This window comes from Ailuropoda melanoleuca, chromosome 8 (assembly GCF_002007445.2).
Source record: "Ailuropoda melanoleuca isolate Jingjing chromosome 8, ASM200744v2, whole genome shotgun sequence".
Taxonomy (NCBI): domain Eukaryota; kingdom Metazoa; phylum Chordata; class Mammalia; order Carnivora; family Ursidae; genus Ailuropoda; species Ailuropoda melanoleuca.
This window is the reverse complement of record NC_048225.1, coordinates 46,180,693-46,198,137: the sequence shown is the minus strand read 5'-3', so window position 1 is coordinate 46,198,137 and position 17,445 is coordinate 46,180,693. Positions and strand designations below refer to the sequence as shown.

Below are 17,445 nucleotides of genomic sequence, written 5' to 3'. Positions count from 1 at the left end.
GAATAGTTCTGCGGATCCGAAGTTGGTCACACTGCTGAATTCTTCATTTCCTTGTTAATGATTTTTAATTTTTTCCCTTTCATTTCCTCTTCCCCCTCCCACAGTCCCTCATTTCCCTCCCTTTCTATCCTTTGCTATTTGCTACAACTCAAAGGTTCTTGTCAGTGCCTGGAGGGCTAAGCCTCCACACTGTGGCTGTCAGCAAATAACTGGCCTCAGTAGGAACAGTAGTGAGCACAGGCAGGAAAAGCTCTAGGACTCAAAGATGGGAGTCCAACCAGCTGACTGACATTAGACAAGAAGAATGCCTTTCAGAAGCCACAAAAGCCAGCAAACATCTACAGGGAGTCAAGAATCAGACTGAGCAGAAAGAGACCTGGGTTTCCAGTGTGACTTGGGAGTCGCCTCATATCTCTGGGTGTTTCTCCATCTGTAAAACAGACCACCCAAACCATGAGGTTTCTTTTATTTCTACCACTCACAAATTCTGAAACCTCATTCAACATCAAGTTAAATGAATTCTTTTTTTTCCCTTTCTATTTTAGCATTCTCTAAACGCATTGATAATTGAGAGGGTTCTCTTATTCTTATATTTTTTCCTCCAAAATCTGGAGTTTGACAACATAGCTGATAAAATCCTAACCTGAACAAAATCCCATATTAGTTATCCTCAATGAACTTTAATTGAGCACCCACAAGGTTAGGCTTATTCTGGCTGTTTCAGTCCTCTCCTTTCTCACCACCCAGAGTCATCCAGTTTGGGACTTAAGACTCCTTTAATTGCCTTATTTATGTTAGTTTTATGCTTCATCTTCAGCCTAACTCTGTAAGGAATACAACCTTGTCTTAAAGTTTTCTTTCGTACTTCCCACAGTGCCCCAGAACGATGCATGGAGCGAAGCTGGTAACAGGGACTTGGTAATCACAATAGCATTTAAAAAAATTCTATCTTTACTTTTTAAAGTAATCTCTACACCCAACCAATGTGGGGCTCAAACTCATAACCCTGAGATCAAGAGCTGCATGCTCTACCGACTGAGCCAGAGGAATCCCATAATAGCATTTTTTAAAACTAACATTTTTAAAATGCTAACCTACATGGCAGGTGCTTTTATAAGTGATTTACATGGACTCCCATGCTAAGTGTTTTCCAAATATCATCAGCTTCTATTTAGTGGCTTGAAATTGTGTCCACACTTTATACATAAGGAAATTGAAGTATAGAGAGGTTGATCCCTTGCTCCAGGATTTACACAGCTATGATTCATGAGCCGAGTTTCATTCCCAAGTAGTTAGCTCCAGAGTTGAGCCCTTAACCACTATGCAATACTTACTGCCTTTCTTGTGACTGTTTGCAAAGATTCCAAGTATTTTTTGCACTCTACCTTTGGCATATAGCCCCGGTAACCATTGCTGAGAACTTCTGCCAGCAAATGACTTTCCATGGAATTTTATACTTTATGTCTGTAACATAATTTCTGTTGCTTTATTATTTTCAAATAAGTCAAGCAATGAGATTTCCATGACGGTTCCATGAGGGGCTATGAGAGTAGTGAATGCCGTGTAGTAGTAAGAAGTACTAGGTTCACTTTCAGGAAGCACATCACTCCTCAGTTTCATTTCTTCATTCTTAGGAATACCAGTTCTTCTGCAATTTCCCCAAGGGTTCCTCTCCTCTTTACTGGCTGGTCTTACAGACTCACACTGAAGGTGATGTGATCCCACGAGGCCAGCAGGGAAGCTATAAACTGATTTACCCTACCTGGGTTAGGAGAAGACCCTTACTCAAATTCATACATTGATTTATACCAGTAGAAAGTAACAAAACATTGGGGTGCCTGGGTGAATCAGCCGGTTGGATGTCTGACTCTTGATTTCAGCTCAGCTCATGATCTCAAGATTGTGAGACTGAGCCCTGCATTGGGCTCCCCACTCAGCAGAGAGTCGGCTTGAGATTCTCTCTCTCCCTCTCCCACTGCCCCTCACCCCTGTGCATGTGCATGCATGCTCTTTCTCTCAAATAAATAAATAGATAGATGAACAAACAAACAAAATCTTAAAAAGAAAGTAACAAAATATTGTCTTTCCCCTTGTTTTCATTACTGTCTGTCAGAGCACTTCTGAAGTAACTCATGTCTCATGGACCTTCTTCTGACAGAACGCTCTCCTAACTACTACAGTCCCCTCTATTCTATGCAGTTACTTCCATTTATTCATGCACCAAATATATGCTGAGCATATGTATAAGCCAGGCTCTGTGCTAGGCACTGGAGGTGTAATAAACTCCAAAGGACCTCACAATTCAGTGACAGAGATTCTTAAGTTACTAGTACGCTGTGACAGTGTGTGCAAGGTACTAGAGAGGCATGAGGAAGGCAGAATAACTTCTGCTGTGGAGGTGAGCAGGAGGTGAAATGTCAACTAGATATTGAAGGATAGGTCATTGCTCACTAAGTGGAATAGGAAGAAAGAGAGTGAGATTATTCCATCCGCCGAAGAAGTTAGGCAGAGTTCTTGACTGCTCTCTGATAACTCAAATTGTATCTGTTCTCCAATTTGAATGTAAACTCATTGATACTAGTGGCAAATATTTATTGAGCTTTCTCTGAGTCATTGTTAATATATGTCTTATTAACCATTTTGTACTAATAATGTCAATGAATCCTCCCCACAATTCCATCACACACACACCCCTCTGTCTATATTATTACACGTATATAAATGAGAAAACTGAGACAGAGAGAGGGGATATCATTTGCCTAGCTGGTAATTGACAGAACCAGATTCAAACTCAGCTCTCTCAGACTCCAAAACCCAGACTTCACTACTACTTTGTTTTCTGTTTGTATTTTCCCAGGGCTGAGTACAGAGCAGTTGCCTAAGCAGTGTTGGCAGAGGGAAGAACTGGTCAATAGCTAGGTGTCTGTGGCAGGGGAGCTGTGCTATGTTGTTTTGCAGGCAGGAAGGGAGGGACCAGTGACTTCATTCACAATCTGGTTTGTTCAAATGGAGCCATGTCATGTTATAGGGTGAGGTTAGCAACTGTATCTCCTCCCAGGTATTTATTAAGTGACGATTATGCACAGGGAAGAGGTAAGAGCCCAGTCTTGGGGTCAGAGAGGCCCAGGGACACTGCTTCTCTGCTAGTCACACTTTTTTTTCTTTTTGAGAGTCTTCCTTATTAACAAGTTTGATTCAATTCACTGGCCATGTGTGCTTAGGGCTAGGTATTTAATATTTTGAGGATTATTGTCCTTATCTGTATCATAAATTTAATAATAATGTCTACTTCATGCCATCATCATTATCACCATTATCATCATCGCCACTGGTTACACATGAGGCTCAGAGAGGTAACTTGCTTTGCTTGTGGGGCTTGTCTAGTGCTGGACAACAGGCAGACATTCAGGCTATGTGTGCTTTGAAAACTCAGAGAAGAGACTCCTGGCCCGGCCTCTCCTACCTACCTACCTGAGCTTAGCAAAGTCATTTCCCCTCCCTGAGCATCAGCTTCCTCTCTGTCAGTCAGGGAGATAAATGAATGACCTCAAAGGTCCTTTATGCTGTGAAGATGTTTCCTCCTCCCTCTGACCATTCCACCCTTTCCTTCCCTCCTTTAGCTGGACTCTTCCAGCTTCACCCTCTTGGATGATGACTCAGCTTTGGAAGCTGACAGTTTACTCTTGGTCTCCCACGATCTGATGTCAATGGCGGACCCAGAGCACAAGACGTCACTTGCAGCATTCATGTGTCAGGAGGAATTACGGGCAAACTAATATGTAAAGCACAGTAATAAATAGTATTCTTTCTAAAGTTGTGCCTGGTTGAATAATATTCACCCCTTGCTTGCTTCTGGAAGGAGGGATGACTCACAAATGAAGGCAAATCCATTACAGTTGAAACTGCTGGGCCCTCAGCCAATAGCCCCATTTTAGCAGGTCACAGGGGTTAGAACTCTCACCGTGAGTTCAGGGGTGAGGCAGGTGAGGGAGAGGTGTTTCTGTCTGGGACACTATTGTTCAGTCCATGCTGAGCCTTCTGTCTACACATTTCCTTTGAGGAGCACTTCAAATGCTATGCTAGTGGATTGTGTTTTCTAAGTCAAGTACAGCTCATGAGGAGAGATATCTTAGTTCTAATGTGAGAGATATGAGTAGCCCAAAGATTTTTCAATAGTTCTTTTTTTGGAGAAAGAAAAGTTGAACATTGCTTGCCAAACTTCAAATAGTAGCTGATAAAAGTGCAGATTTTCACTTGGCGGGGATCTGAACTCCTCTAGGATTATAGAGTGTGCAGATACACCTCAAGGGAATAAAAACACCTTCAAAACCCCCAACACTTCCGTTTAAGAACACTCTATTCCTTTCCCTCCCTCCCTTTCTCTTTCTCTCTCTTACACACACACACCCCCTTCCTATTCACGTTGGCTGACACAGCCAAGCAGGTTCATTGTTATTTCTATAGGAGACACCAGGGATCTCAGGGGGAGTCTGTCACTGTAACTGATGGTTACTCTAAAGCTGAAGAGAATGCTTCTTGTGGGAGGGAGGATTTTTTTTCCCCTCGGCATCCACCAGAAACTTTGTAATCATCCTTGATTCCTTACTTGTGAATTTCTGTCACTTTTTCTTCATTCTTCCTCCCACTGTCCTGATTCAAGAATAATTTTTTGCAGCTTGTTTACACATACCATTCACATAACAATTGTGTTCTGCTTGTGAGAAAATGTATTTGCATCACATACAACAGTGCCAGGAGATAGCATCTAATAACATTATTACTCCTTATCCACTCTCATTGCAGGGGATGAAGAATGCAATCCTAGCAGGAGATACTACATTTGACAGCAATATCCATTACTTGAAGACTCCAAAGGAGTGGGATACTAATACCTCCTCCATCAGGGGCTATTGTAGTGCTGAATGCAACCGTGCATGTATGGGCTTAGCCATGGTAAGTGTTCAATAAATGATAAGTATTTTTTGTTCTATAAGCATTTATTGTTTTTGCCAAACACTATATTCAGGGCTCCAAAGGCAAAAGTGTCTGGTGCAAAGTGGGAAAAGGGACCCCCTCTGGGAAAAGGAATTGCTCACCTTCTCAGGCTGGCTCTTGCTGAATGGTATGTGGGATGAATTTTGCCCTCCAGGTGTGTCCCCTCTGCAGCAATATGGCTCGAATAAACATTGGGGACACAAAATGTGGGGCTCACAGTTTAAGCAAATCATTACCACAAAGTGTTATAATTGCTACGATGGAGGTGTATATAACAGGGCACTGAGGAGGGCCCAGCAAGGGCCACTGGGAAGCTGGAGAAGGCCCAGGGGCACCATTTCAAATGGGATTTAAAGAACGAGTAGGAGACTGCCCATGGAGCTAGAATAGCAAAGCTCCGTTTGGGCAGAGGAAAGGCCTGCCCAACAGGGGGCGCAAAGCCACCTCTTTTCCACTGCACTCTTCTCTGTCCTTGGAACTTCTCTGGTTGGAGTGTAGGATTTAGGGGTGGGGGGGGGTTCAGACAAACTGTGGGAAGATACTCGGGAGGTAGCTCTGGCCTGCACTGTGGACCCCTCAGTTACATGTGGTACTACTGAATGATTACTTCTGTTCATAAGTAATCAAGCAATGCATGATCAGTATAAATTTTTCTACAGAAATCAGATGTAGAGTTCAGAACCATTCTTTTACCACTGAATCAGCAACTTCAAGTACTTGGATTATAAATTTTAAAGAAGGAGAATTTTGCAGCTGACAGAGAAGCTGCAAAATCTACTCATCAAATTGTTATGCATTTTCATCACAGGGAAGATCCTACTATTAAATGAAAAAAAAAGCAAGATTATTCCTTGGATCTCTCAGCCCACAGTAGATTAAAAATAGCATAATTCATTTTGGATGGGGGCTAGACAGTGGTGCTGCTCCAGGCTCATCTCTGCAGACCTTGCCAGGAGAGTACAGCTGAGCACTGCACGGTGAGGCAGGCAAGGAAAACTGTGGAGATTGGATTCAGTTCCAGAGGGCATCTGTAGTGTGGTAACTGAGCTCCTTGTTCACTCCTAAGGGGTCCGAGCTGGTGGGGGGGAAAAGGCGAGGAGTGAGGGCCAGCCTGGGACCTCCGCATTGGTTTTGCAGGGGGCATCCTGGAGGCAAACAGCGGTGTGAGAACGGAGTCTTCACCTAACACCAAGCCCATACAATTCAAAAGAAACTTCCACATCGCAGGCGCTACCAGGTTTACATAGCAGGTGAAGATTTAGTATTACTGAAGCATCACCAACTACATTAGCATTGTGATTTTGAATTTTGTTGCTGTAATATAGAAATACTAAATATATATGGCATTTAATTTGTAAATTTATTTTAACATGATAGATGATAAGAGCTATAAGCATATGGTATTTGTACATAATTTTGTTTCTATATATTTAGGAAGTATCATCATAAAAAGATTTAGTCAACACTAGGGGAGACCAGAAGGATTATTTTCTTTATTTTATTTTAAGATTTACTTATTTATTTTTAGAGCAAGAGTGCAGGGGGAAGGACAGAGGGAGAGAATCTCAAGCAGACTCCCCACTGAGTGTAGTGTCTGACACCAGGCTCGATCTCGCGACCCTAGAGCATGACCCTGAGATCATGACCTGAGCCGAAATCAAGAGTCGGATGCTTAACCGACTGAGCCATTCAGGCAGTCCCAGATTATTTTCTTTAAAAGAGGCTCCTATGTAGTAGTCCTCACCTAATAAGGTTGTTGTGAGGAATAAATGAGAAAAGTCCTTATAGTGTATTTAGCAAAATGCCTGGCTTATAAATACCTTCAGTAAATGATAGTTACATTGTTTTCACATTTTAGAAATAGTGATCAAAGTCAAATCCTTTATGTACCAAATGTGCACTTTGTCCTTTACTGAGAAGGGGATAAACAATAGAAGTTTAGTCAGCTTTTGGGGATCACCTGGGGGAAAGGAGAGCTCTTTACTTTTAACAAAACAATGGTCTCATTTAGTAGCAATCATAAATTGGTGTATTTGTTTTCTTTTTTTTTTTGAAGTTTTTTACTTACGTATTCTCTCCACCTAGGTGGGGCTTGAACTCACGACCCCAACATCAGGAGTCACATGCTCTTCCCACTGAGCCAGTTAGGCGCCCCCAGCATATTTATTTTCTGACTGTAATTTATTGGGCTTGTGCTCCCAGGGCTCCACCTCTATGGGGGCCTGCGGGTTTAGGCTTGGGTGGTGCTCACAGAACACTTTCTCCCAGAATGAGGAGTGACAGCTGTGCCATTCACATGAAATATTTGCTCCAAATTCATTAAGGTGTTAATTCTTCATGACAGGTGGGTACAAGCCAATTACAAGGAGAAACAGTGGCTTCTTGAGGCCTTCTGGAGAAAACCACCATTCACAGCAAGAAGGCCCAAACACCAGATTCAACAAGTGGTAACAAAAACTCATACAGTTGTCAAAACATGAAAGGCAAACAGCGTATCTGCAAGCTTTTTGCTTCTTTTCAAGTGAGACAGGCTCTAAGGTACGCTGACTCGTACTTGTAAGACATTTGAAACAGCCGCTGGGAGAGTTCTCACTTCACCCACATCTCCCAGAACTCTAGAAATGTTACCACTACTAACAAGTAAAGGATGCTTCCCATAGGGTCTCCATTGTCACCTATGGATACCAATTGCCCTCACTGCATGGATAAAGTTACTTTTCCCTTTTTCCCCTCAATGGACCTCAAGTGCACAGAATGCTGTCCATACCTCATAATCCTTAGTCATCATATGCTTTTCATTCTCATGCCTTCACATGAACGGGTAGATTCATGGTGCCTATTACATTATGATCAATGATGTATAGAGATATAAGGAAGGAGTCACACAGGGATTTTTTTCTTGAGAAGTGTAATTTTGGCTTGCCTTAATATCCTTTATACTATATCTCTTTAGGTTAGTTTATCTCTCATCTTAATGAAGCAAGTTCACTGTACCTCTTAATGGTCCCATTTTACAGAGGAACAACTGGCCTGCCTCGATGACTTGGCCACTTGCACAGCTAGGACTGCAGGACTGGGTCTCTTGACTGCTGAGAGGAGCAGATTATGTATTGAGAGTGCCAACTACTTAGGAAATCCAAATCTTTCCCAGACCATTCAATGTTTGCCAAGAGCAAGGGCAAAGGCTCATGCTTCTTTGTTTTTCTCCTGTCCCTAGCACAATGCTGGTCATGAAAGACAGCTTGCAAACCTTTGCTGAATAAACGAAATGGTATTCATGTACCTCCAAGGGACAGCCCTTGTCTATGTAACTGTGGACAGGCCACTCCCGCCCCTGCCTCCTCATCAGTGACATGGATAATGTACCAAAGTGCTGTGCAAATATGAGGACAGATTAACTAATATTCATGAAGAATTTCTCAATCCCCAAAGAGTGGATCTATCACAACCCACTTTCTGCTTTTAACCTGGAAATCAGTCTAAAATTGGTTTCATTTTTTAAAAAATTTCTTAGAGCAACAGTTTTACTGATTCTGCCCTGGGTGGGTTTCCAGTTCAGTTCAGTGGTTATTTTAGTATCCTGCACAAACTGGTGCTGGTTTCTAACAACGGGTGTATGTATGTGCTACAAGGGAGGCTCTGGGACGACAGAGGTCGGGCCTTATTCATCCATGTCCCTACTCCGTAGCCAGAGGAGCATCCCATACATGGGGGAAACTCAAAATTTATTCATTGCAGTGAAAGGAGAATAACGCTCAGATCAAGAGAACCTTCCTTTAAAGGCAGTAATAGATCGTTCAGTTCTCTAAGCTGCAGCAGAATCCATGTGGGCTGTACCTTCTAATTTACATAACTTTTCTCTCAATACGTCACCTTCTTTATTCTCACATTATTTAATTTAATAATTATTGATTGAATGCCATGAACTATTTTAGGCCCTAAATAAGTCATATTCCCTGCCTTTAAGGAACTTGCAGTCTACTCTCCAGATTTTATTATTACAGCTGAAACATCGGAGTGTCAGAAAGAGAAGCTACTGGCTCCAAATTACATCGTTAGAAAAGCTAAATACAGGATCCAGGACAGTTACATTTCAGAGTTTACTTTTTTTCCCCCTAATGAAAGGGTAAAGTAATTAGGTATTTTTAATGAACATTAGGAACACAGCAGAAGCTGCTGTTGAAATGTTTCCGATATTACATGATCTGTCATTAAAAAACAACTTACTCACACGTAAACAGTGCACAGTTGAAAAGAGGCAAGATATACATGCTATCTTTGCTTGCTAAGAGTCTAATCACCATAGTGAGGAAGTCAGATGACTGGGTAGTCACTCCTGCATCTTTATCTTTCAGTATTGATGTTTTAGCTTTCGGTGGGTTAAAAACTTCTGCAAAATGGGGGCGCCTGGGTGGCACAGCGGTTAATCGTCTGCCTTCAGCTCAGGGCGTGATCCCGGCGTTATGGGATCGGGCCCCACATCAGGCTCCTCCGCTAATGAGCCTGCTTCTTCCTCTCCCACTCCCCCTGCTTGTGTTCCCTCTCTCGCTGGCTGTCTCTATCTCTGTCAAATAAATAAATAAAATCTTTAAAAAAAAAACACAAAACAACAACAAAAAAACCCCCAAAACATCTGCAAAATGAAATACGGACAATCTAAGGTGCGACTCTGGGCCTTTTGCCTTAAAGAGTCAGGTTAAAGAAGCTCTGTAGTGAATCGGAATGGATTCATGATTAACTTTAAAGTAGAAATGGGTTTGAGCCAAATTCTCTGAATAATACTTAACATTCTGAATTAATAGCAGGAAGAAAATTTAACAAAAGCTTAGTGTTCTCATCTGATGAAACTATACTTGTTATTTATATAACCACAAATTATACGTCTCCTATTTATATTACTTTAGCCCTAGTAGCAACACTAATTGAGTAGATAGAATTAGCTATGCTAATAACATCTAGAATGAGTTCATGCATAAAAATGCCTTAAAGAATCAATTACTCTAGTTTGCTCATGCAATATGACACCATGCAGGGCCCAGCTCTGCCACTTACTAGCTCGACGAACTTGTAGACTTCAGTTTTCTCATTGTAAAAGGAGCGTATTAAAAATACATACCTCACAGGATTTTTGTAAAAAACAAATGAGCAATGCCTACTTAAAAAAAAAACCCTTAGACAATAAAGCAATCTACAGATGTTCAGAATAACTGGTATACTGAATGGAATGCAGGGATTCTAGAATTTCCCATGGTAGCTACACAATATGGCAGAAAACTCAGAAATACCCCTGACTCGCAGCAGTGGCAGGGGCAGGAGTTGGGGACAGAGTGAGATCAGTCCTGCTGCCACCTCCCCCTTCCCGCTTAACCTCAAGGTCAGCAAGCACAGAGTCAAAAGCTTACCCATTATACAGATGGGTGTAGGGCAAAGTTGCAGGCAACTCTCCCTTCCTCTCATCCGTGCAAAAGGGGAGTTAGAATCTAAGGAATAGAGTACTTTGAGGAGGTTGCGCATTCTAGCCTTATACAGGGGATGAGTTTGAGATAGGTGCATGTGTGGGTAGTGGTGGGGGGTGGCAGGCAGGGGGAGGAGATAGACTAATATTTCTAGGTACTTTATACACATTATCTTTTTTAATACAATCTCCAGTTTTACACATGAGGTAATTGAAGCTTAGACGTGTTATGGTAACTCTGGCAGAAGTTGGTCAGTCTATCTGATATCAAATCTTTCCGCTATGCTTATGTCCCTCAAATTTCAGCAAGCCTTAAGAAACCCTTGGGGAGCTTGTTAAAATGCAGCTTTCCTATCCCCATCCCCAGAGGTTCTGATTCCAAAGGACTGAGGTTGAGCCGGGGCACATTCATTTTCAATAAGAGTCTTAGCTAATGTTGATGTCAGTGGTCCAAGTGACACACTTTTTTTTTTTCTTCTGCTAAATATTTTCTGGTCTCTTCTTTCCTCTCCATAGGTACTCTATGGACCCGGGGTGGCCTTCTTTGTGTCTCACCTGCGTTATCAAAATGGACTCCTGCTTTCTAGGGTTGCCTTCTTTTGGAAATTGATTCTGCACAGCCGCGAAGTGATCTGTGGAAACTTTCATCTAACTTCTGTTAAAATCCTCAACTGTAGACCCCTCTGAGAGCCATCTTCAGAGAAACTACAAGTACTTCTTTATAGAGAACGATCTGTGTGCTGCTCACATGGTTCTCAGGGGACATGGGAGCTCAAGGTCTGGACAAATGTGATTATCACGTTAAAAAAAAAAACAAAACAGGATGAGTTAGCAGCTCTCCCCAGGATGGGCTAGGGACACTGAAGAATTCTCTGGACACAGCCATGTTTTTGTTCTTTATATAAAAAATGCTAGTATGGTTAAAACCACACTGTATGCTAGGATGGGGAAAGAATCAGAGGAGAAATCTGAGAGCTGGAAGACCGATAAGGAATCTGTTAGATGTTCTAGAGTAGGGAAGTGAAAATAAGCAACCTGAGGAGGTGCCTTTTCTGGGTGGAAGAATTCTGAGGAGAAATGCTGCTTTCATGGAGTGGGGCAGTATGGTGCTCCTTCCACTCCACTTCCCTATATCCCTGACTTACTCTTGGACATTTGAGCTCTTCACGGGGCTCCAGTCATCCGAAGACTAGCGCTATTAAGGAGGGTTCTTCTGAGGGTGGTAATAACCTTTCCCTTGGAACTCAAATGTCACTTTGAAGTTGTTACGAAAGCAATCCTTGTAACTCACCCCGGTGAAGCAAACATAATTCCTACTTGCTAACAAAGCACTCACTGTCAAGTCACTTTTTTGATAAATGATACAATGGCAGGCTCTGCTGCTAAGTCTGTGTCCCAGAAAAATGATTCTCAGTGTCTTTATCTGTACATGACAAAGTAGGAATCAATGGTCATATGGAAACTTCCAAGAATATGAAGCAGAACGGAGATTTCTCAGTGCTAGCTCCAGTTTGATTCAGGGAGGCTGCCATGATCCTATCACCATAGCTCCGTCTCTGTCCCATGCCCTCTCTCACAGTCAATATCCCCTCTTAAAGGAAGCTCGAGGCTTGGGAAATAAAACAGAATAATATTAGGAACCACTAGGTCAGATATCCAAGGATGACAGTCCTCTCTCGGATCTCTTTAGTAATCGTTTCCTATTTTTCTTTTCTTTTGCCATTGTTTTAAGTTCAGATTTTCAAAATCTCACATCCAGAACGCTGGGATAGCTTTCTCAAACATTTCCCAATCAGTCTTTCTCACAGTTACCAGATTGATCTCTTGGAAATCTACTTCCGATCATTCACTTTCCTTTCCTCCAAGAAGGGAGGATTGAGCAGACAGAATGTTTCTGGTGGACACCATGCTAGGTACTAGGGGCACAAAGATGAGTAAGTCTGGACCTTTGCCAGGGAGTGACATTTGGGCAGCAACACAAGTACATTCAGCACGCAAGCCCAGGGGAAATCACTAGGTTGGGTTTGGTTGCAAATTCTTGGATAAAGTCCAAGTTTCCTAGAAAATTTAAGGCACCAGAACTGATTTGAGTATAACTGTCCACGTCTGAGTCCTTTTATTCCCCTTCATAAATTGTTGCTTGCAATGAAAGTAAACAATGTTTTCCCTCCTAAGTATCCTGTATCCTATTCCTATCCCACTGTCTGCCCCCTTGCAAATTTTACTAATACTTCAAGGTCCCCCCACCCCACCCTCCAAATTCAAATTCTCCCAGCTTCCAAGCCAAAATCTCGTCCTCTGAACTGCAGAGCAAGATTCTTGTCCCTTTTGTTTAGTATTAATCAGTTGTTCCCTATGGGGACTCCTTCTCTCCCCTAGTATCCCTGCTTCTTCAGGGCAGTGACTACATCTTATTCAGCTTGGTCCACGTTGCCTGGCAAGCTGCTTGTACTGGCATCTAATAAAAGGTTATTGAATGACTAAATGAACACATTTGCCAAGACTTGTCCCTCTGGCAGGTCACAATTAGAGGAAGTGTGCAGCTCCAAGCTCACTGCAGAGTTCTCACCCAGAAAGATGTACATCATTGAGGAAACGAGCTTCTGCCTCTCAGGATTTAAGCTTATGCCCAAGTCAGTTTTTGACAAAGCTAAACCCAATTCAGTATACTTCTTCATTCTTCTTAAAATGCACCAAGTGACATGGTTTTAATAGGAAGAGGGCGTGCTGTAGTAAATAGATTATGGGCTTTGGAATCAGTCAGACGTGGGTTCAGATTTCTTTGCCTCTTTAAGCCTTAGTTTCTTTCTTCCTTCCTTCCTTTTTTTTTTTTTAAGATTTTATTTATTTATTTATTTATTATTTATTTATTAGAGGGAGAGAGAGAGAGCAAGGGAATGCACACGAACAGGGGAGAGTTGCAGAGGGGGAGGGAGAGGCAGGGGAAAGAATCTCGAGCAGACTCTGCTGAGTGCGGGCCCAATGCAGGGCTTGATCTTGATCTCACAATCCCAAGATCACAACCTGAGCTGAAACCAAGAGTCAGGGGCTTAATCGACTGAACCACACAGGTGCCCCAATCTTAGTTTCCTCAAATCTGTAAAAAGGGAACAAATAACTTCCCTTCACATTTTGTTGTGGCTATTAGAGATTATGTGAGCTGAGTTTTTGCAATGAACATTCTTACTACTTCGAAAAACATCTATCACCTCGGTTTTGTACCAGCCTGTGACTAAATAGCACTAGTTATTTACTTATACCCTCCTTTACGTTAGAAAGGATTTACAGTGCAAAGGAGGCACTTACACATTGCACACGGTTGGCATTTAGTAAGGCTATCGATACTCTCATACTCTTTCAGATGTATCTTTCCCTTCTTTAAATTATAGGAATTTTTAAATAAAATGAAACAAAATTTAGCATAAATCACTAAATACGCATTGATTTTCAATGGAGAACAGCTCGATTGTGAAGATCATACAATTTCCTAAATGTCTCAGTAAGTAACAGAATGGCTGATTATGAAATTGACGAAAAAAGTTAAAAGACCAATGAAAGAAATTAAGGGAGTGATTAAGTTTTCACCAGAGGCTAGTTTGAGTGGAGACTCCTTAGGAATTAACTGACATTCTCATGGAAGCCTGCCTGCATTGGGATCTGAGAAAATGAGATAGTTCTCAAGGAGACCCATCCAAACAGATGGCCACCTTGAGCTTAGGGGTCTTGGGTAGGCTGGAATTATGTGGGTTACTGACACAACTGTCCACTTGCCCTTTGCATGTGTAGACACAAACTTTGTGAAGGCATGTGCAGTGGACAAAAAGCCTGGGCACTTTATTTGTAGCAACTGAGTACTGTCAAACGGAGAGCCTTAGATTTCCTCCTAGATGTTCTCAAAATACAGTGAGCTTCAAAGCTTAAACCAGGCTTTCCATACAAGCTGCCTGACCTCCCAGACCTTCCTGGTCAGCCCCATTTGCTACAACCACCACTCCACCAACCACACCATCCATCTGGTGTCCCTGGTCTGCTTGGCCTCACTCTAACATGCCTCAGTTTCCAACGTCATGTTCATGCTCTGTCCTGTATGTGGCACACTCCTACTCAGACTTCAAGATCTTGGCTGAGTACCACCTTCTTCTGGAAGCTTTCTTTCTCTCTTACCCAAGGCATGTTTAGTAACTGTCCTTCTGACTTCCAACAAAATATAGTATGAAGAAATGGACATTCTGCTGTCAAAATGTTCTGAATACAAACCTGACACCTGTACCTATTAGCTGTGTGATCTTGGGTAAACTAGCTCATCTTCTTGAGTCCCAGTCTCCTGACACTTCAGATAAAGACTGTGAACTCCCTAAATTTATGAGGATCATCAGTGATGCTGTATTGCTAGGCTTTCTTCTATTTCTCTTTGCGAGCTCCTTGAAATGAGAGACCTTGCCTTTTTAATTATTTTGCTATCCCTACAAGGCAACTAGCACAATGCCCGCTGCTTTATAGCATTCAGTATTTTTAAATCAACGGACAGTTCTGGAAAAATAACTCAAGCACTGATAGGTCAGTTAAAGTCTAAGTTCTTCTATGAAGTGCTTTCTGGCCACTCCTACACCCATTAATTTGAATTCTTATGGTATACATACTTCTAATAAGGCCATTGTCACTACCTGCTTCATCCATACTAACTGATTTAAGCTTCTCCAGGGCAGCAACCATGCTTTCCCTTTGAGCTCATGTTTCACAATGTGTAAATGCCAGCTGATGATAAAGTCCTTTCAAATATCCCACTCTCTTTCTGATTCCAAGTAGTTTTCTTTCTCAGTGTTTTTTTTTTTAAAGATTTTATTTATTTATTGGGGGGGCACAAGCAGGGAGAGTGGGAGAGGGAGAAGCAGACTCCCGCTGAGCAAGGAGCCCAATGCCAGGCTTGATCCCAGGACCCTGGGATCATAACCTGAGCCAAAGGCAGACACTTAACCAACTGAGCCACCCGGGTGCCCCTTTGTCCTCAGTTTACGTTGAGTTTACCCCTAGGTCCCAGACAGGCTTTTGTAACAATAACTAAGTTCTGTAGTCCATGTCCTTGGGTCAGGGTGAGTGGCTTTTCCTGACCCAACTTCTCAACTCTCCCCACAGTGAGTCTCTCTCTTTCTTCAGCACATTTTCTCTTAATCGTCTTTTATTTTCTACCCTCGGCAAGAGTCTTCTCATTGATGTATTGTTTTCATGGGGATTTGGAAAACTTTGGTTTATTATTTCTTAATTCATAGGCTCATGAAGAATTACTGCTGGAAGGCACCTTAAAAATCATTGAACCTAGGGAACCTCAAACATAGAACAATTCTCAACATTGTGCTAGGCACGGATAGTCAATCATGGAATTTTTTTTCCTCCTGCTGAGATCATACATGATCTCAGAATCATTTTCATCATAATATTCCATGTAGAAATTATCAGTCCACAAGAAACTATCAATCCATCATCACAATCAATCCATCATATAGGTAGTGAAACTTGCCTGACATCCTTGATGTAGTTCAAAGCTGTTATTTTGCTAATGAGGGCCAAAGAGCAGTGGTGACTTAATAATGAACTCAAACTAGAACCCAAGTTACTTGACCCTCATGACTGTTGGTCCAGGGTTTCCCTTTTCACACAGTCACCCGTCCTCCTTCAATAGTCATTCAAGTCCTAGAATTTATATCCTATTTTTTGGCATTACCTAATAGTATTTAACAATATGATTAAAAAGCACAGTACACATGTCTTAGGCTTATCAAAAAGACATCTGGGCCCTCATAGATGTTATAAGCTTCGAAGACAAGGGCTTGGTTTACACTTTGCATCTTTCACAAGTTCTAGCCCTGTGTCTGGCACATGGCAGGTATTCAAGAAAAATTTTCTGATACATTCAATTATGTGTATGAAACAAACAGGGGCTCTATCCTTAAATTCTCACTAAGAATCAGTGAAAAATCCTGCTCCCTTGCTTATAAATAGTATTTATTTGAAGGACTCCATGCATGATGACACATACCCTCACTTTTTTTTTTTTTAAGAGGGACACCTTATGTTTAAATAAATTCCTGTTTCACCCGAATGTTTTAGGGGAATGAAATTGTTGTATCAATGATTGGGCTGCCCCGTGACACTTCTATTTCAAAATACAAGGGGCAGTGTTGTGATTTGGGGCTCAAAAGTCCTGAGAAATGACAGCCTTTCTTCTTTTTGTTTTTCATGGTGACATCTATTGACCATAATCTGTGGTTCTGTGTGATGCTCACAAGCCAGAATTGTTAGGACAGAAAGATAAAGGCAAGGAGATGAAGAAAAAGCACAGGAAGAGAGAGCGTAGGTAGGGGGCAGTATTTTACAATACAGCAATGAGATACTTGTTTTATTACTTAAAAATAGATTTTAAAAACTGTACAAGCCACAGCTGACATCATACTTAGTGGTGAAAGATTGAATGCTTTCCCCATAAGGTCAGGAACAAGACAAGGATGGCTGCCCTTGCCACTTCTATCCAGTATTGATCTGGAGGCTCTAGCCAGGTCAATCAGGCATGACAAAGAAATAAAATGTCATCCAGATTGAAAAGGAAGAAGTAAAACTCTCTTTTTATGCATGATGATCTTGTATGTAGGAAGTGCTAAGGAATCTACAAAAAAATTTATCAGAACTAATAAATAGTTTCAGCAAGGTAGGAGGATATGATTGATATAAAAACTATTTACATTCCTATAAACTTGAAATGAACAGAATAAAAATGAAACTGAGAAGATAATTCACATGCAAAAAAAAGAAGACACTGGAATCCTACCTCATATCATATACAAAAAAACTAACTCAAAATGGATCAAACCCCTAAATGGAAGAGCTAAAACTATAAAATTCTTAGAAGAATATATGGATGTAAATCTTCATGACCTTGGATTAGGTAATGGTTTCTTTTATATGACACCAAAAACACAAGTAACAAAAGGAAAAAATAGGTA

The 17,445-nt window shown here is 41.5% G+C and overlaps 1 protein-coding gene and 1 long non-coding RNA gene across 22 annotated transcripts in view; one reads left to right on the top strand and one right to left on the bottom strand.

Moving 5' to 3' along the window:
* Nucleotides 1–11,082, top strand: part of LOC117803357 — a 23,499-nt gene extending 12,417 nt beyond the window's left edge. Inside the window, exons 2-3 of one of the 2 annotated variants that reach the window (XR_004627136.1) lie at nt 4,804–4,953; nt 10,967–11,082. This is a non-coding gene — a long non-coding RNA (uncharacterized LOC117803357). Of the gene's footprint in view, nt 1–4,803; nt 4,954–6,132; nt 6,342–10,966 lie in introns of those variants that run through there. The other variant, XR_004627137.1, reaches the window with a different exon arrangement.
* Nucleotides 1–17,445, bottom strand: part of DLG2 (discs large MAGUK scaffold protein 2) — a 1,964,683-nt gene that overhangs the window by 37,891 nt on the left and 1,909,347 nt on the right. The gene's annotated exons all lie outside the window — the stretch shown is intronic.